The sequence below is a fragment of the Balaenoptera borealis genome (assembly GCF_965194805.1).
Source record: "Balaenoptera borealis genome assembly, chromosome: 12".
NCBI classification, from domain to species: Eukaryota; Metazoa; Chordata; class Mammalia; order Artiodactyla; family Balaenopteridae; genus Balaenoptera; species Balaenoptera borealis.
In genome coordinates this window covers 58123380-58144503 of record NC_138869.1, presented here as the reverse complement: position 1 = coordinate 58144503, position 21124 = coordinate 58123380, and the positions used below count along the sequence as shown (strand labels likewise).

The 21124-nt window shown below is 42.3% G+C and overlaps 1 long non-coding RNA gene across 1 annotated transcript in view; it reads left to right on the top strand.

Annotated features, from left to right (window-relative positions):
* The first annotated feature begins 8825 nt into the window (after positions 1-8825).
* Positions 8826-21124, top strand: part of LOC309608564 — a 74735-nt gene continuing 62436 nt past the window's right edge. The window contains exon 1 of the long non-coding RNA XR_014232972.1: positions 8826-8934. This is a non-coding gene — a long non-coding RNA (uncharacterized lncRNA). The remainder of the gene's footprint in view (positions 8935-21124) is intronic.

The window sequence follows — 21124 nt, the reverse complement described above, 5'->3', positions numbered from 1 at the left end:
CTACCCAGCCACCAGCTGAATTTGGCCTACAAACAGGTTGTTTTGGGCTTCTACCTTGAGTTACTAAAAAAATCAATTGCCAAACTATTTCTCATGAAAATCTCATTCTCAGCATCTCTTGAAAAATCAGAACCTTTTGGCCACAGTGGGCTTGGCTTCCCTCATGGTGTCAGTCAGCAGAAACTGAAAAGCAGCCACTGTCCTTAGTGCTCTTCTGCTGTCCCCTGACAAGCCCACCTCCTGGTAGGCATGTAGGCATGTGAGTTGGCAGAGCCTGGGATAGGCCGCCAGAACTAACTGGAAATTTGGAGAAACCAAGATGGCAGAGAATTTGACCTTTGGTGTGGAAGGAAATGGGGCTAGCAACTCCCCAAGCCTGGGGGAGGCAGGTCAGAGGTTCAAACAATTGCAGTAAGTTACCCAGGTCTTGGCCTGGACCCTGGGGGCTGGAGGTAGGCAGGCTTCATTCAGAAGGGGCTGGTGATACAGGCACCTCTGGAGGGGGAGGCAGATGGTGTCAGCCTGATCTTCCCAACTGTTCCTTTGGAATTTGAGCCACGATTCTGGTCCGCCTGGTAGGTGATGAACCCCACCAGCTGGTGTGCAGGCCCCTCTCCCATCACCAACTACTTGGTATTGTAAGACTCAAGATTCCCTTGCTACAGAATGCCTAACCAACCCAGCAAGTGAGTGCTTGAGCCAAACTTAATGGACCTTAGGAAAATAAGTAACTGTGACATTGATTGCACTCTGGGTGCCAGAGAGCAATTGCCATCTGTTAGAGAAATACTTCATGAGTATCTACCATGTACGGGCTCTGAGGCTACAAAGACAGGTCAGACCAACAGTAGTATTTGCCCTGTGATGCTCTCAGCTGAGGAGTGGAGGCAGATGTGTAGAAAGATAATTAGGACACATTGGGTGAATCAAATCCTGCAGCAGCCAGAGCATAAGTAACAGGTCTCTGCTTGGAGAAACACAGGCTTCCCAGAGGAGATGGCATTCAGCTGGGCTTAGAAAATGAGGGAGTGTTTGTTTACCAAATGAAGAAAAGAAAAGAAGCCATTAGCCACAGGAATCAGCTTGTGCAAAGCCAGAGGTTTGCAGGTTTGCTGAAATGAGCAGCAGTTCAGGGTGGCAAGCACAGGGGGTGGGGTGGGGGGGAGTAAACAAAGTGGTGGGGATCTGAGAAGGGGGTTGGGGTAAAGTAGTGTCTTCAAGTCAAGGTGTTCAGACCTGAGCTTGTACATTGAATGTCAACTCAACAGGGTATATTATCAACTTTGTTTCTTTGAAGGTCAAATCTGGTGACACATTAAAGATAGACTAGACAAGAAGAGCTGGAGATGGACAGAGCAATTCTGAGGCCATTTGTAAACCTAAACTAAGGAATAAGGAGGTAAGGAGGAATTTTCTAGAAAGCTCAACACTTGCATTAAAAGGGGAGGTGAGGAGACCTTCAAGATGGTGGAGGAGGGAGACATGGAGATCACCTTCCTCCACACAAATACATCAGAAACACATCCACATGTGGAACAACTCCTACAGAACACCTAGTGAACGCTGGCAGAAGACCTCAGACCTCCCAAAAGGCAAGAAACTCCCCATGTACCTGGGTAGGGCAAAAGGAAAAAGAAAAAACAGAGAAAAAAGAATAGGGACGGGACCTGCACCAGTGGGAGGGAGCTGTGAAGGAGGAAACGCTTCCACACACTAGGAAGCCCCTTCGCGGGTGGAGACAGGGGTAGCGGGGGGGAAGCTTCAGAGCCACGGAGGAGAGTGCAGCAACGGGGGTGCGGAGGGCAAAGCAGAGAGATTCCCGCACTGAGGAGCAGTGCCGACCAGCACTCACCAGCCTGAGAAACTTGTCTGCTCACCCGCCAGGACGGGCGGGGACTGGGAGCTGAGGCTCAGGCCTTGGAGATCAAATCCCAGGGAGAGGACTGGGGTTGGCTGCGTGAACACAGCCTGAAGGGGGTTAGTGCGCCACAGCTAGACGGGAGGGACTCTGGGGGAAAGCCTGGACCTGCCTAAGAGTCAAGAGACCAATGTTTCGGGGTGCGCGAGGAGAGGGGATTCAGAGCACCGCCTAAACGAGCTCCAGAGATGGGCACGAGCCACGGTTACCATCACGGACACCAGAGACAGGCATGAGACACTAAGGCTGCTGCTGCAGCCATCAAGAAGCCTGTGTGGAAGCATAGGTCACTATCCACACCGCCCCTCCTGGGAGAGTGTGCTGTCCGCCACTGCCAGGGTCCCACGATCCAGGGACAACTTCCCCGGGAGAACACACGGTGCGCCTCAGGCTGTTGAAACGTCATGCCGCCCTCTGCCACCATAGGCTCACCACACATTCCGTACCCCTCCCTCCCCCCGAACTGAGTGAGCCAGAGCCCCCAATCAGCTGCTACTTTAACTCCATCCTGTCTGAGCGAAGAACAGCCGCCCTCAGGTGACCTACACACAGAGGCAGGGCCAAATCCAAAGTTGAACCCCAGGAGCTGTGCGAACAAAGAAGAGAAAGGGAAATTTCTCCCAGCAGCCTCAAGAGCAGCGGATTAAATCTCCACAATCAACTTGATGTACCCTGCATCTGTGGAATACCTGAGTAGACAACGAGTCATCCCAAGATTGAGGTGGTGGACTTTGGGGGCAACAATATATATATTTTTCCTTTTTCTCTTTCTGTGAGTGTGTATGTGTATGCTTCTTTGGGTAATTTTGCCTGTATAGCTTTGCTTTTACCGTTTGTCATTCGTGCTAGGGTTCTCTCTGTCCATTTGTTTTTTTTTTAGTATAGTTTTTAGCACTTGCTATCATTGGTGGATTTGTTTTTCAGTTTCGCTGCTCTGTTCTTTTATTTCTTACTTTCAATTTTTTTTTATTTTTAAATATTATTTTTTATTTTAAGAACTTTATTTTACTTTTTTCTTTCTTTGTTTTTTTCACCCTTTTCTTCTGAGCCGTGTGGCTGACAGGGTCTTGGTGCTCTGGGCGGGTGTCAGGCCTGTGCCTCCGAGGTGGGAGAGCCGAGTTCAGGACATTGGTCCACCAGAGACCTCCGGGCTCCACGTAATATCAAATGGCAAGAGCTCTCCCAGAGATCTCCATCCCAACACTAAGACCCAGCTCCACTGAACAACCAGCAAGCTACACTGCAGGACACCCTATGCAAAACAACTAGCAAGACGGGAACACAGTCCCTCCCATTAGCACAGAGGCTGCCTAAAATCTTAATAAGGTCACAGACAGCCCAACCACACCACCGGAGGTGGTCCTGCCCACCAGAAAGACAAGATCCAGCCTCATCCACCAGAACACAGGCACCAGTCCCCTCCACCAGGAAGCCTACACAACCCACTGAACCAACCTTAGCCACTGGGGGCAGACACCAAAAACAACGGGAACTAGGAACCTGCAGCCTGCAAAATGGAGACCTCAAACACAGTAAGTTAAGCAAAATGAGAAGACAGAGAAACACATAGCAGATGAAGGAGCAAGGTAAAAACGCACCAGACCAAACAAATGAAGAGGAAACAGGCAGTCCACCTGAAAAAGAATTCAGAATAATGATAGTAAGGATGATCCAACACCTTGGAAAAAGAATGGACAAAATACAAGAAATGTTTAACAAGGACCTAGAAGAACTAAAGAGCAAGCAAACAATGGTGAACAACACAATAAATGAAATTAAAAATTCTCTAGAAGGAATCAATAGCAGAATAACTGAGGCAGAAGAACAGATAAGTGACCTGGAAGATAAAATAGTGGAAATAACTATCGCAGCGCAGAATGAAGAAAAAAGAATGAAAAGAATTGAGGACAGTCTCAGAGACTTCTGGGACAACATTAAACGCACCAACATTCGAACTATAGGGGTCCCAGAAGAAGAAGAGAAAAAGAAAGGGAGGGCTTCCCTGGTGGCGCAGTGGTTGAGAATCTGACTGCCAATGCAGGGGACATGGGTTCGAGCCCTGGTCTGGGAAGATCCCACATGCCGCGGAGCAACTAGGCCCGTGAGCCACAACTACTGAGCCTGCACGTCTGGAGCCTGTGCTCCACAACAAGAGAGGCCGCAATAGTGACAGGCCCGCGCACCGTGATGAAGAGTGGCCCCCGCCTGCCGCAACTAGAGAAAGCCCTCGCACAGAAACGAAGACCCAACACAGCCAAAAATACATCAATAAATAAATAAACTCCAATCCCTTTTTAAAAAAATAAATAAATAAAAGAAAGGGAATGAGAAAATATTTAAAGAGATTATAGTTGAAAACTTCCCTAATAGGGGAAAGGACATAGTCAATCAAGTCCAGGAACCACAGAGAGGCCCATACATGATAAATCCAAGGAGAAACACACCAAGACACATATTACTCAAACTATCAAAAATTAAATACAGAGAAAAAATATTAAAAGCAACAGGGAAAAAACAACAAATAACATATAACGGAATCCCCATAAGGTTAGCAGCTGATCTTTCAGCAGAAACTCTGCAAGCCAGAAGGGAGGGGCAGGACATATTTAAAGTGATGAAAGGGAAGAACCTACGACCAAGATTACTCTACCCAGCAAGAATCTCATTCAGATTCGGTGGAGAAATTAAAACCTTTACAGACAAGCAAAAGCTAAGAGAATTCAGCACCAGCAAACCAGCTTTACAACAAATGCTAAAGGAACTTCTCTAAGTGGGAAACACAAGAGAAGAAAAGGATGTACAATAACAAACCCAAAACAATTAAGAAAATGGTAATAGGAACATACATATCAATAATTACCTTAAATGTAAATAGATTAAATGCTCCAACCAAAAGACACAGACTAGATGAATGGATACAAAAACAAGACCGGTATATATGCGGTCTACAAGAGACCCACTTCAGACCTAGGGACACATACAGACTGAAAGTGAGGGGATGGAAAATGATATTCCATGCAAATGGAAATCAAAAGAAAGCTGGAGTAGCAATTCTCATATCAGACAAAATAGACTTTAAAATAAAGACTATTACAAGAGACAAAGAAGGACACTACATAATGATCAAGGGATCAATCCAAGAAGAAGATACAACAATTGTAAACATTTATGCACCCAACATAGGAGCACCTCAATACATAAGGCAAATGCTAACAGCCATAGAAGGGGAAATCAGCTGTAACACAACCATAGTAGGGGACATTAACACCCCACTTTCACCAATGGACAGATCATCCAAAATGAAAATAAATAAGGAAAAAGAAGCTTTAAATGACACATTAAACAAGATAGACTTAATTGGTATTTATAGGACACTCCATCCAAAACCAACAGAATACACGTTCTTCTCAAGTGCTCATGGAACATTCTCCACGATAGATCATATCTTGGGTCACAAATCAAGCCTTGGTAAATGTAAGAAAACTGAAATAGTATCAAGCATCTTTTCTGATCACAACACTATGAGACTAGATATCAATTGCAGGGAAAATATGTAAAAAATACAAATACATGGAGGCTAAACAATACACTACTTAATAACCAAGAAATCACTGAAGAACTCAAAGACGAAATCAAAAAATACCTAGAACAAATGACAATGAAAACACGACGACCCAAAACCTATGGGATGCAGCAAAAGCAGTTCTAAGAGGGAAGTTTATAGCAATACAATCCTACCTCGAGAAAAAAGAAACACCTCAACTAAACAACCTAACCTTATACCTAAAGCAATTAGAGAAAGAAGAACAAAAAAAAACCAAAGTTAGCAGAAGGAAAGAAATCATAAAGATCAGATCAGAAATAAATGAAAAAGAAATGAAGGAAACAATAGCAAAGATCAATAAAACTAAAAGCTGGTGCTTTGAGAAGATGAACAAAATTGATACACCATTAGCCAGACTCATCAAGAAAAAAAGGGAGAAGACTCAATTCAATAGAATTAGAAATGAAAAAGGAGAAGTAACAACTGACACTGCAGAAATACAGAGGATCATGAGAGGTTACTACAAGCAACTATATGCCAATAAATTGGACAACCTGGAAGAAACAGACACATTCTTAAAAAAGCACAGCCTTCCGAGACTGAACCAGGAAGAAACAGAAAATATAATCAGACCAGTCACAAGCACTGAAATTGAAACTGTGATTAAAAATCTTCTAACAAAAAAAAGCCCAGGACCAGATGGCTTCACAGGCGAATTCTATCAAACATTTAGAGACGAGCTAACACCTATCCTTCTCAAACTCTTCCAAAATATAGCAGAGGGCGGAACACTCCCAATCACATTCTACAAGACCACCATCACCCTGATACCAAAACCAGACAAAGATGTCACAAAGAAGAAAACTACAGGCCAATATCACTGATGAACACAGAAGCAAAAATCCTCAACAAAATACTAGCAAACAGAATCCAACAGCACATTAAAAGGATCATACACCATGATCAAGGGGGGTTTATCCCAGGAATGCAAGGATTCTTCAATATACACAAATCAATCAATGTGATACACCATATTAACAAACTGAAGGAGAAAAACCATATGATCATCTCCATAGATGCAGAAAAAGCGTTAGACAAAATTCAACACCCATTTATGATAAAAACCCTCCAGAAAGTAGGCACAGAGGGAACTTACCTCAACATAATAAAGGACATATATGACAAACCCACAGCCAACATCGTTCTCAATGGTGAAAAACTGAAACCATTTCCACTAAGATCAGGAACAAGACAAGATTGCCCACTCTCACCACTATTATTCAACATAGTTTTGGAAGTTTTAGCCACAGCAATCAGAGAAGAAAAAGAAATAAAAGGAATCCAAATCGGAAAAGAAGAAGTAAAACTGTCACTGTTTGCAGATGACATGATACTATACATAGTGAATACTAAAGATGTTACCAGAAAACTATTAGAGCTAATCAATGAATTTGGTAAAGTAGCAGGATACAAAGTTAATGCACAGAAATCTCTTTCATTCCTATACACCAATGATGAAAAAACTGAAAGAGAAATTAAGGAAACACTCCCATTTACCACTGCAACAAAAAGAATAAAATATCTAGGAATAAACTTACCTAAGGAGACAAAAGACCTGTATGCAGAAAACTATAAGACACTGAGGGAAGAAATTAAATATGATACAAACAGATGGGGAGATATACCATGTTCTTGGATTGGAAGAATCAACATTGTGAAAATGACTATACTCCCCAAAGCAAACTACAGATTCAATGCAATCCCTATCAAACTACCAATGGCATTTTTCACAGAACTAGAACAAAAAATTTCACAATTTGTATGGAAACACAATAGACCCCGAATAGCCAAAGCAATCTTGAGAAAGAAAAATGGAGCTGGACGAATCAGGCTCGTGGACTTCAGACTATACTACAAAGCTATAGTAATCAAGACAGTATGGTACTGGCACAAAAACAGAAATATAGATCAATGGAACAGGATAGAAAACCGAGAGATAAACCCACACACATATGGTCACCTTATTTTTGACAAAGGAGGCAAGAATATACAATGGAGAAAAGACAACCTCTTCAATAACTGGTGCTGGGAAAACTGGACCGCTACATGTAAAAGTATGAAATTAGAACACTTCCTAACACCATACACAAAAATAAACTCAAAATGGATTAAAGACCTAAATGTAATGCCAGACACTATAAAACTCTTAGAGGAAAACACAGGCAGAACACTCTATGACATAAATCACAGCAAGATCCTTTTTGACCCACCTCCTAGAAAAATGGAAGCAAAAACAAAAATAAACAAATGGGGCCTAATGAAACTTAAAAGCTTTTGCACACAAAGGAAACCATAAACAAGATGAAAAAACAACCCTCAGAATGGGAGAAAATATTTGCAAATGAAGCAACTGACAAAGGATTAATCTCCAAAATTTACAAGCAGCTCATGCAGCTCAATATCAAAAAACAAACAACCCAATCCAAAAATGGGCAGAAGAACTAGACATTTCTCCAAAGAAGATATACAGATTGCCAACAAACACATGAAAGAATGCTAAACACCATTAATCATTAGAGAAATGCAATTCAAAACTACAATGAGATATCATCTCACACCGGTCAGAATGGCCATCATCAAAAAATCTAGAAACAGTAAATGCTAGAGAGGGTGTGGAGAAAAGGGAACCCTCTTGCACTGTTGGTGGGAATGTAAATTGATACAGCCACTATGGAGAACAGTATGGAGGTTCCTTAAAAAACTAAAAATAGAACTACCATATCACCCAGCAATCCCACTACTGGGCATATACCCTGAGAAAACCATAATTCAAAAAGACTCATGTACCACAATGTTCATGGCAACTCTATTTACAGCAGCCATGACATGAAATCAACCTAAATGTCCATCGACAGCTGAATGGATAAAGAAGATGTGGCACATATATACAATGGAATATTACTCAGCCATGAAAAGAAACGAAATTGAGTTATTTGTAGTGAGGTGGATGGACCCAGAGTCTGCCATACAGAGCGACGTAAGTCAGAAAGAGAAAATCAAATACTGTATGCTAACACATATATATGGAATCTAAAAAAAAAAAAAGTGGTTATGAAGAACCTAGGGGCAGGACAGGAATAATGACGCGGATGTAGAGAATGGACTTGAGGACATGGGGAAGGGGAAGGGTAAGCTGGGGCAAAGTGAGAGAGTGGCATGGACATATATACACTACCAAATGTAAAATAGATAGCTAGTGGGAAGCAGCCGCACAGCACAGGGAGATCAGCTGGGTGCTTTGTGACCACCTAGAGGCGTAGGATAGGGAGGGTGGGAGGGAGACGCAAGAGAGATGAGATATGGGGATATATGTATATGTATAGCTGATTCACTTTGTTATAAAGCAGAAACTAACACACCATTGTAAAACAATTACACTCCAATAAAGATGTTTAAAAAAAAAAAAGTGGGGGTGGGAGAGAGAGAACTGCCTCAGCTTTCTGACTTGGGAGACTGGGTGGATGATGAACCTATCAACAGAAAGTAAAAAACTAATAAAGAACTAAAATCGTGTTTGGGGAAGATGCATCAATAATGAATTGTTTGGGATAAATTTGAAACAAATGTGGGGCCTCCAAATGATGCTTTAAAATAGGGCACTAGAGATTCCAAGTCCAAGAGAATGAGAAGGAGATACTAAGACAGAGAGTTCATGGATGGTGGATGAAGCCACGTGCAAGGCTGACATCACCAGAAAGAGGAGAATAGAAAGGCCAGGAAAGAAACTCAGGAAGCCCCAAAAGTAAGAAGCAAACAGAGGAGAGGATGCAGCAACAGGAGAGAGAAAAGACAGTCGGAGAAGCAGGAAAGTAAAGTCTAGACAACAGAAGCAAGATGAAAGGGGGTGTTGGGATGGTCACCCTGACGTGCTCGCAGAGGCCAGGCCAGAAGAGATGCACATGGGACAGAGTGATGCAGAGGCCACCACTCAGAGCCACTTCAAGGGGTGGTGGTGGCCAGAGTCAGAATGCAGTGGGCTGAGGCGCAACCCGAGGGTTTGTGGAAGTAGAGATGGCCAAGGTGAACTATTAATTCAAAACGCTTGATGTTAAAGATGAGGAGAGAGTCAGAGGCACGATGTGGCCTGTGGTGGTGGTGTTTCAGCTTTGTCTTGCTTTTCAGACTTCGGGGTGGGGGGTCAAGTCGGGGGACAGGACTTGAGCATATTTTCAGGGAGTGGGAAGGACCTGGTGAAAAGAGTCTCGCTGACAGTGCAGGGGAGGGGCCTCTGGATCGTGCTCCAGTGAAGCCACCATCTGGGACTGAGGGAGGAACCACAGGCCGTCTGGTTTCACAGGTGTCATGGGAGGGAAGGTGACTTGAGGGAATGTCTCTGGAAAACCTCACATCCCCCCGAGACTTGTTATGCCCCAGCAGGTGGGTGGCACTCCCACAGGACCCACCAAATCAGAATATCTGGGAGACAGGCCCATAACCTGCATTTAAAACCAGCACCCTGGGGCCACCGTGTGACAAAGGCCATGGAGTGACAGTGGAAAGAGTGGCCTCTGAACCAAAATGCCTGTATCCAGCTCTCATCTCTGCCTCTGACCAGCTGTGTGATCTTGGGAAACTTATGACGGGTCTCTGTGCCCCTTCTGGTTAGTGAGAATGATAGCACCTACTCCACAGAAGGACTGCTGGGGAGTAAATGAGTTGGCCTACGGAACACATTTACAGTCATGTCTAACATATAGGAAATGCATGGGGACTGAAAAAAAAGCACAACCTAAAGCTGAGACATATTTCATTTGGTGGACTTGCTGAAGACTTAATCCCGGGATGCAGCCTCTCAGAGAGCTCTGAGGGACAGCTCCAAAGAGGTAAGGGAGGAGCCAGGATATACAAGGGGTTTTGCAACAAAAACCAGGTAGTTGGAACATCAAAAGTTTACTGTTAATTAAAGAAAACCAGACATCTCAAGTTAAGGAATTTAACGCTTTTCTATGTGTGGGAAGATGCAAGAATACGGGCTCACTGAAATCATTCCTCTGATATGCACCTTAGCTATCCAGGGCCAGTATCCTGCTTTTCTCCACCCTGAGTCCCCTCAGGATGCACAGTCAGGGGCAGCTGCAGAGGCTGCTGGCTTGATGGCCCCAACATCCTCTGTTTACTGATATGGCAGGCGACATTCTTGGTCCACATGCACAAGAATGTGAACATTTATGGTTTTTTCCACACCGTCTGTCATAATAATTCTGCTTACAGTTTGCCCACAAATCACCTGGGGTAGCTTGTTAAAATGCCAAATTCCACTGCTGAGACTCCAGAGATTACGATGGAGTTGGTCTTGGTCTAAGGTCAGAGTTTGAAATTCTGCATTTTGTTTTTTTACTTTTTCAATATTTATTTTTTTACTTTGGCTGTGCTGGGTCTTAGTTGCGGCACGCAGGGATCTTTGTTGCAGCGTGCAGGCTTCTTAGTTGCAGCATGCAAACTCTTTAGCTGCAGTAGGTGGGATCTAGTTCCGCGACCAGTGATCAAACTCGAGTCCCCTGTACTGGGAGCACGGAGTCTTACCCACTGGACCACCAGGGAAGTCCCGAAAATCTGCATTTTAAGCAAGTCCCTCCTCTTCCCAGACGACTCTGGTGCAAGTGGGCGGGCACAAGGACCACACTTCTAGAATCATTGTTCTGTAGGACTGGCCATCAGGCTGGCTGTGCCTCGTTCCCAGCTCTGTCCACACATGGGAGGGTCAAGATGGCTACAAGGTCTTGAGGGGGCCTCACAAGAATCCGCAAAGAGAAGAGAAAGGGCTGCCAATTAGAGCTAATTGTGACAATTCTAAGAACAACTTTCACTCTTAAAAACCCTTGACTCTCAAACTACTTTCACCCAAATTAGTCATTTGTCTACCTTAATTGCTACTGGTGTTTTCTTTGGGGGCAAAGAAACTTTGAAAAGAGATACGTGTGATTCTGTAGGAACTAAGTTTCAGGGACATGAGGTCATTTTTTGGTGTATTTACAGCACGGCTGTCCCTGTGTATGTTGGTTTCAAACCTGACATTATAAAAAAACAAGAACTGTAAGAATGTAAATGGGCACAGCAAACCAAACATTTTCTTCCAATTGGGTAGTGGTTCCACAATTTCAGCTTGAGTACTCAGTAAAGGGATGGTTATTTATTTTCCTAAATAAAAGTAATGGGGGGGAGAGGAGAAGACGGCGGAAGAGTAAGACGTGGAGATCACCTTCCTCCCTACAGATACATCAGAAATACATCTACACGTGGAACTGCTCCTATAGAACACCCACTGAACGCTGGCAGAAGACGTCAGACCTCCCAAAAGGCAAGAAACTCCCCACGTACCTGGGTAGGGCAAAAGAAAAAAGAAATAACAGAGACAAAAGAATAGGGACGGGACCTGCACCAGTGGGAGGAAGCTGTGAAGGAGGAAAGGTTTCCACACACTAGGAAGCCCCTTCACGGGCGGAGACTGCGAGTGGCAGAGGGGGGAAGCTTCGGAGCCACGGAGGAGAGCGCAGCCACAGGGGTGCGGAGGGCAAAGCGGAGAGATTCCCACACAGAGGATCGGCGCTGACCAGCACTCACCAGCCCGAGAGGCTTGTCTGCTCACCCACCGGGGCGGGCAGGGGCTGGGAGCTGAGGCTCGGGCTTCGGTTGGATCGCAGGGAGAGGACTGGGGTTGGTGGTGTGAACACAGCCTGAAGGGGTTAGCACACCACAGCTAGCCAGGAGGGAGTCCGGGAAAAGTCTGCAGCTGCCGAAGAGGCAAGAGACTTTTTCTTGCCTTTTTGTTTCCTGGTGCACGAGGAGAGGAGATTAACAGCGCCGGTTAAAGGAGCTCCTAAGACGGCGACAGCTGCTGCTGTCAGCGCAGACCCCAGAGACGGGCATGAGACGCTAAGGCTGCTGCTGCCGCCACCAAGAAGCCTGTGTGCAAGCACAGGTCACTCTCCACACCTCCCCTCCCGGGAGCCTGTGCAGCCCGCCACTGCCAGGGTCCCATGATCCAGGGACAACTTCCCCGGGAGAACACACGGTGCGCCTCAGGCTGCTGCAACGTCACGCCAGCCTCTGCCGCCGCAGGCTCGCCCCGCATCCGTACCCTTCCCTCCCCCCGGCCTGAGTGAGCCAGAGCCCCCGAAGCAGTTGCTCCTTTAACCCTGTCCTGTCTGAGCAAAGAACAGACGCCCTCAGGCGACCTACAAGCAGAGGCAGGTCCAAATCCAAAGCTGAACCCCGGGAGCTGTGCGAACAAAGAAGAGAAAGGGAAATTTCTCCCAGCAGCCTCAGAAGCAGTGGATTAAAGCTCCACAAACAACTTGATGTACCTGCATCTGTGGAATACCTGAATAGACAAAGAATCATCCCAAATTGAGAAGGTGGACTTTGGGAGCAAGATATATTATTTTTTCCCCTTTTCCTCTTTTTGTGAGTGTGTATGTGTATGCTCCTCTGTAAGATTTTGTCTGTATAGCTGTGCTTTCACCATTTGTCCTAGGGTTCTGTCCATCCGTTTTCTTTTGGTTTTTTTTTTTTTTACTTTAAAATTTTTTTTTCTTTTTTTCTTAATAATTATTTTTTATTTTAATAACTTTATTTTATTTTATCCTCTTTCTTTTTTTCTATTTTTTCTCCCTTTTATTCTGAGCCGTGTGGATGAAAGGCTCTTGGTGCTCCAGCCAGGCATCAGGGCTGTGCCTCTGAGGTGGGAGAGCCAACTTCAGGATACTGGTCCACAAGAGACCTCCCAGCTCCACGTAATACCAAATGACGAAAATTTCCCAGAGATCTCCATCTCAGCACCAAGACCCAGCTTCACTCAACGACCAGCAAGCTATAGTGCTGGACAGCCTATGCCAAGCAACTAGCAAGACAGGAACACAGCCCCATCCATTAGCAGAGAGGCTGCCTAAAATCATAATAAGGTCACAGACACCCCAAAACACACCACCAGACGTGGACCTGCCCACCAGAAAGACAAGATCCAGCCTCATCCACCAGAACACAGGCACTAGTTCCCTCCACCAGGAAGCCTACACAACCCATTGAATCAACCTTAGCCACTGGGGACAGATACCAAAAACAACAGGAACTACGAACCTGCAGCCTGCGAAAAGTAGATCCCAAACACAGTAAGATAAGCAAAATGAGAAAACAGAAAAACACACAGCAGATGAAGGAGCAAGGTAAAAACACACCAGACCTAACAAATGAAGAGGAAATAGTCAGTCTACCTGAAAAAGAATTCAGAATAATGATAGTAAAGATGATCCAAAATCTTGGAAATAGAATAGACAAAATGCAAGAAACATTTAAAAAGGACCTAGAACAACTAAAGAGGAACCAAGCAATGATGCAAAACACAATAAATGAAATTAAAAATACTCTAGAAGGGATCAATAGCAGAATAACCGAGGCAGAAGAACGGATAAGTGACCTGGAAGATAAAATAGTGGAAATAACTACTGCAGAGCAGAATAAAGAAAAAAGAATGAAAAGAACTGACGACAGTCTCAGAGACCTCTGAGACAACATTAAACGCACCAACATTCGAATTATAGGGGTACCAGAAGAAAAAGAGAAAAAGAAAGGGACTGAGAAAATATTTGAAGAGATTATAGTTGAAAACTTCCCTAATATGGGAAAGGAAATAGTTAATCAAGTCCTGGAAGCACAGAGAGTCCCATACAGGATAAATCCAAGGAGAAACACGCCAAAACACATATTAATCAAACTATCAAAAATTAAATATAAAGAAAACATATTAAAAGCAGCAAGGGAAAAACAACAAATAACACACAAGGGAATCCCCATAAGGTTAACAGCTGATCTTTCAGCAGAAACTCTGCAAGCCAGAAGGGAGTGGCAGGACATATTTAAAGTGATGAAGGAGAAAAACCTACAATCAAGATTACTCTACCCAGCAAGGATCTCATTCAGATTTGATGGAGAAATTAAAACCTTTACAGACAAGGAAAAGCTGAGAGAGTTCAGCACCACCAAACCAGCTTTACAACAAATGCTAAAGGAACTTCTCTAGGCAAGAAACACAAGAGAAGGAAAACACCTACAATAACAAACCCAAAACATTTAAGAAAATGGGAATAGGAACATACATATTGATAATTACCTTAAATGTAAATGGATTAAATGCTCCCACCAAAAGACACAGACTGGCTGAATGGATACAAAAACAAGACCGGTATATATGCGGTCTACAAGAGACCCACTTCAGACCTAGGGACACATACAGACTGAAAGTGAGGGGATGGAAAAAGATATTCCATGCAAATGGAAATCAAAAGAAAGCTGGAGTAGCAATTCTCATATCAGACAAAATAGACTTTAAAATAAAGACTATTACAAGAGACAAAGAAGGACACTATATAATGATCAAGGGATCGATCCAAGAAGAAGATATAACAATTGTAAATATTTATGCACCCAACATAGGAGCACCTCAATACATAAGGCAAATGCTAACAGCCATAAAAGGGAAAATCGACAGTAACACAATCATAGTAGGGGACTTTAACACCCTACTTTCACCAATGGACAGATCATCCAAAATGAAAATAAATAAGGAAACACAAGCTTTAAATGATACATTAAACAAGATGGACTTAATTGGTATTTATAGGACATTCCACCCAAAAACAACAGAATACACATTTTTCTCAAGTGCTCATGGAACATTCTCCAGGATAGATCATATCTTGGGTCACAAATCAAGCCTTGGTAAATTTAAGAAAATTGAAATCGTATCAAGTACCTTTTCCGACCACAACGCTATGAGACTAGATATCAATTACAGGAAAAGATCTGTAAAAAATACAAATACATGGAGGCTACACAATACACTACTTAATAACGAAGTGATCACTGAAGAAATCAAAGGGGAAATCAAAAAATACCTAGAAACAAATGACAATGGAGACACGACGACCCAAAACCTATGGAATGCAGCAAAAGCAGTTCTATGAGGGAAGTTTATAGCAATACAAGCCTACCTCAAGAAACAGGAAACATCTCGAATAAACAACCTAACCTTGCACCTAAAGCAACTAGAGAAAGAAGAACAAAAAAACCCCAAAGTTAGCAGAAGGAAAGAAATCATAAAGATCAGATCAGAAATAAATGAAAAAGAAATGAAGGAAACAATAGCAAAGATCAATAAAACTAAAAGCTGGTGCTTTGAGAAGATAAACAAAATTGATACACCATTAGCCAGGCTCATCAAGAAAAAAAGGGAGAAGACTCAATTCAATAGAATTAGAAATGAAAAAGGAGAAGTAACAACTGACACTGCAGAAATACAGAGGATCATGAGAGGTTACTACAAGCAACTATATGCCAATAAACTGGACAACCTGGAAGAAACGGACACATTCTTAAAAAAGCACAACCTTCCGAGACTGAAACAGGAAGAAACAGAAAATATAATCAGACCAGTCAGAAGCACTGAAATTGAAACTGTGATTAAAAAATCTTCTAACAAAAAAAAGCCCAGGGCCAGATGGCTTCACAGGCGAATTCTATCAAACATTTAGAGAAGAGCTAACACCTATCCTTCTCAAACTCTTCCAAAATATAGCAGAGGGCGGAACACTCCCAATCACATTCTACAAGACCACCATCACCCTGATACCAAAACCAGACAAAGATGTCACAAAGAAAGAAAACTACAGGCCAATATCACTGATGAACACAGAAGCAAAAATCCTCAACAAAATACTAGCAAACAGAATCCAATAGCACATTAAAAAGATCACACATCATGATCAAGTGGGGTTTATCCCAGGAATGCAAGGATTCTTCAATATACGCAAATCAATCAATGTGATACACCATATTAACAAATTGAAGGATAAAAACCATATGATCATCTCAATAGATGCAGAGAAAGCTTTTGACAAAATTCAACACCCATTTATGATAAAAACCCTCCAGAAAGTAGGCATAGAGGGAACTTTCCTCAACATAATAAAAGCCATATATGACAAACCCACAGTCAACATCGTCCTCTCAATGGTGAAAAACTGAAACCATTTCCACTAAGATCAGGAACAAGAAAATGTTGCCCACTCTCATCACTATAATTCAACATAGTTTTGGAAGTTTTAGCCACAGCAATCAGAGAAGAAAAAGAAATAAAAGGAATCCAAATCGGAAAAGAAGAAGTAAAACTGTCACTGTTTGTAGATGACATGATACTATACATAGAGAATCCTAAAGACGCTACCAGAAAACTACTAGAGCTAATCAATTAATCTGGTAAAGTAGCAGGATACAAAATTAATGCACAGAAATCTCTAGCTTTCCTATACACTAATGATGAAAAATCTGAAAGTGAAATTAAGAAGACACTCCCATTTACCATTGCAACAAAAAGAATAAAATATCTAGGAATAAACCTACCTAAGGAGACAAAAGACCTGTATGCAGAAAACTATAAGACACTGACGAAAGAAATTAAAGATGATACAAACAGATGGGGAGATATACCATGTTCTTGGATTGGAAGAATCAACATTGTGAAAATGACTCTACTACCCAAAGCAATCTACAGATTCAATGCAGTCCCTATCAAACTACAAGTGGCATTTTTCACAGAACTAGAACAAAAAATTTCACAATTTGTATGGAAACACAAAAGACCCTGAACAGCCAAAGCAATCTTGAGAAAGAAAAACGGAGCTGGAGGAATCAGACTCCTGGACTTCAGACTATACTACAAAGACTTGATTACTACAGTAATCAAGACAGTATGGTACTGGCACAAAAACAGAAATATAGATCAACGGAACAGGATAGAAAGCCCAGAGATAAACCCACGCACATATCGTCACCTTATCTTTGATAAAGGAGGCAAGAATATACAGTGGAGAAAAGACAGCCTCTTCAATAAGTGGTGCTGGGAAAACTGGACCACTACATGTAAAAGAATGAAATTAGAACACTCCCTAACGCCATACACAAAAATAAACTCAAAATGGACTAAAGACCTAAATGTAAGGCCAGACACCATCAAACTCTTAGAGGAAAACATAGGCAGAACACTCTATGATATAAATCACAGCAAGATCCTTTTTGAACCAGCTCCTAGAGAAATGGAAATAAAAACAAAAATAAACAAATGGGACCTAATGAAACTTAAAAACTTTTGCACAACAAAGGAAACCATAAACAAGACGTAAAGACAACCCTCAGAATGGGAGAAAATATTTGCAAATGAAGCAACTGACAAAGGATTAATCTCCAAAATATACAAGCAGCTCATGCAGCTCAATATCAAAAAAAAAACAAACCCAATCCAAAAATGGGCAGAAGAACTAAATAGACATTTCTCCAAAGAAGATATACAGATTGCCAACAAACACATGAAAGAATGCTCAACATCATTAATCATTAGAGAAATGCAAATCAAAACTACAATGAGATATCATCTCACACCAGTCAGAATGGCCATCATCAGAAAATCTACAAACAATAAATGCTGGAGAGGGTGCAGAGGAAAGGGAACCCTCTTGCGTTGTTGGTGGGAATGTAAATTGATACAGCCACTATGGAGAACAGTATGGAGGTTCCTTAAAAAACTAAAAATAGAACTACCATACGACACAGCAATCCCTCTACTGGGCATATACCCTGAGAAAACCATAATTCAAAAAGAGTCATGTACCACAATGTTCGTTGCAGCTCTATTTATAATAGCCAGAACATGGAAGCAACCTAAGTGTCTATCGACAGATGAATGGATAAAGAAGATGTGGCACATATATACAATGGACTATTACTCAGCCATAAAAAGAAACGAAATTGAGTTATTTGTAGTGAGGTGGATGGACCTAAGTTTGTCATACAGAGTGAAGTAATTCAGAAAGAGAAAATCAAATACCATATGCTAACACATATATATGGAATCTAAAATACAAAATTAAAAAAAAAATGGTCATGAAGAACCTAGGGGCAAGACAGGAATAAAGACGCAGACCTACTAGAGAATGGACTTGAGGATACAGGGAGGGGGAAGGGTAAGCTGAGACAAAGTGAGAGAGTGTCATGGACATATATACACTACCAAATGTAAAATAGATAGCTAGTGGGAAGCAGCCGCATAGCACAGGGAGATCAGCTTGGTGCTTTGTGACCACCCAGAGGGGTGGGATAGGGAGGGTGGGAGGGAGGCAGATGCAAGAAGGAAGAGATATGGGGACATATGTATATGTATAAATGATTCACTTTGTTATAAAGCAGAAACTAACACACCATTGTGAAGCAATTATACTCCAATAAAGATGTTAAGGAAATAAGAATTAAAAAAATAAATGAAAACACTAAGGCTCAAAAAGACTAAAACAAAAACAAAAACAAAAAACTGCCCCTTATTAAACAACTAGTGAGCAGGAGAAGTAAGACAGAAACCCAGGGTAAGAGTCTAAGACTCGTGCTCTCCTCATTCTGACAGGGCTCCAGGCCCACCGGTATCAGCTTTAACCAATCTACTGCTGACTTCACAAACCCATGTGCCCCCAAGAAATCTAGTTGCGTCCTTGAAATTTAAGACTTCACTTCAGCCAGAAGAAAACACACTACTTGCTCAACATTGCTAATTATCAGAGAAATGCAATTCAAAACTACAATGAGGTACCACCTCACACCGGTCAGAATGGCCATCATTAAAAAGTCTACAATTTACAATGCTTGGTGTCAGTTTATTTATCTCTTGTAAAAAAAAAAAAAAAAAAAAGTCTACAAATAACAAATGTTGGAGAGGGTGTGGACAAAAGGGAACCCTCCTACACTGTTGGTGGGAATGTAAGTTGGTGCAGCCACTATGGAAAACATTATGGAGGTTCCTCAGAAAATTAAAAATAGAGATAGAGTTGCCATATGATCCAGCAATCCCATTCCTGGGCATATATCCACACAAAACTCTAATTCAAAAAGATACATGCACCCCTACGTTCATAGCAGCACTATTCACAATAGCGAAGACATGGAAATAACCTAAATGTCCATCGACAAATGAATGGATGAAGAAGATGTGGTACATATATACAATGGAATACTACTCAGCCATGAAAAAGAACGAAATAATGCCATTTGTAGCAACATGGATGCAACTAGAGATTATCATACTAAGTGAAGTAAGTCAGAAAGAGAAAGACAAATACCATGTGATATCACCTATTTGTGGAATCTAAAATACAGCACAGGGCTTCCCGGGTGGTGCAGTGGTTAAGAATCCACCTGCCAATGCAGGGGACACAGGTTCGAGCCCTGGTCCAGGAAGATCCCACATGCCGTGGAGCAACTAAGCCCATGTGCCACAACTACTGAGCCTGTGCCCTAGAGCCCACGAGCCACAACTACTGAAGCCCGTGCGCCTAGAGCCCACACTCCACAACAAGAGAAGCCACCGCAATGAGAAGCCCATGCACCACAAAGAAGAGTAGCCCCCTCTCGCTGCAACTAGAGCAAGCCCGCGCGTAGCAACGAAGACCCAATATACCCAAAAGTAAATTAAAAAAAAAAAAAAAAGGGCACAAATGAACCTACCTATGAAACAGAAACGGCTCACAGACAGAGAGAACAGACTTGTGGTTGCTAAGGTGGGAGTTGGGGGAGGGACGGACTGGGAGTTTGGGGTTAGCAGATGCAAACTATTATATTGATATATAGAATGGATAAACAACAAGGTCCTACTGTATAGTGCAGTGAACTATATTCAATATCCTGGGATAAACCATAATGGAAAAGAATATGAAAAAGAATGTATATATGTGTGTAACTGAGTCACTTTGCTGTACAGCAGAAATTAATACATTATAAATCAACTATATTTCAATTAAAAAATAAATTTAAGAAAACACACACACACACAGAAAGAAAATATATGTAGGGGAAAACACATGGAACAACAAATTTCCAGGAAATGAATGATGACCCTTCATAAAGGTGATATACCAAAGTGTATGTGTGTGTGTGTGTGTGTGTGTGTGGTGGTGGTGGGGAGGGGACATGGTTTCAAGTTCAGAAATTTCACACTATGAGCTTGAAATCCTTCCTAGGTTTTAGGAAGGATTCTTCCACTCACTGATTCTCATTCATTTATTTTAATCAACACATATGTATTGAGGGTCATTCTGTGCTAAACAGCCAACATAACAAGGAATGCTTGTCCCTGTTTAGCTTGGGAGACAGAAAAGTAAACAAGCACTATATCCCCTGTGAAAGAATGCTAAAGAGAAGAGAGAAGGTCTTGAAGGATGAGTGGGATTTGACCAGGTGGGAGGAGGTGGGTTGGGGGTAGAGGAAATACAGAACTGCAGTGTATACAGAGAAAGCCACAGATAAACGGATTTAGATCACAGAGAGAAGACTCACATGGCTCAGGGCAGCTGGGCAGTAGGGATGGGTGAGGAACTGTGGGAAGTAAAGCAAAGGCATAATTTATTCAGAGGTAGCAGGGGTGCAGAATGAAAAGCATTATTTGCTAGCTTTACATTTACCCCAAGGAGAAAGGGGAATTATATGTTAATTTCCAAAATAGATCTATTTCTGGATTTTCAGTGTGTGTCCATGTGTTCATATCTAAACAGATGATTGAACACATCCCTAGA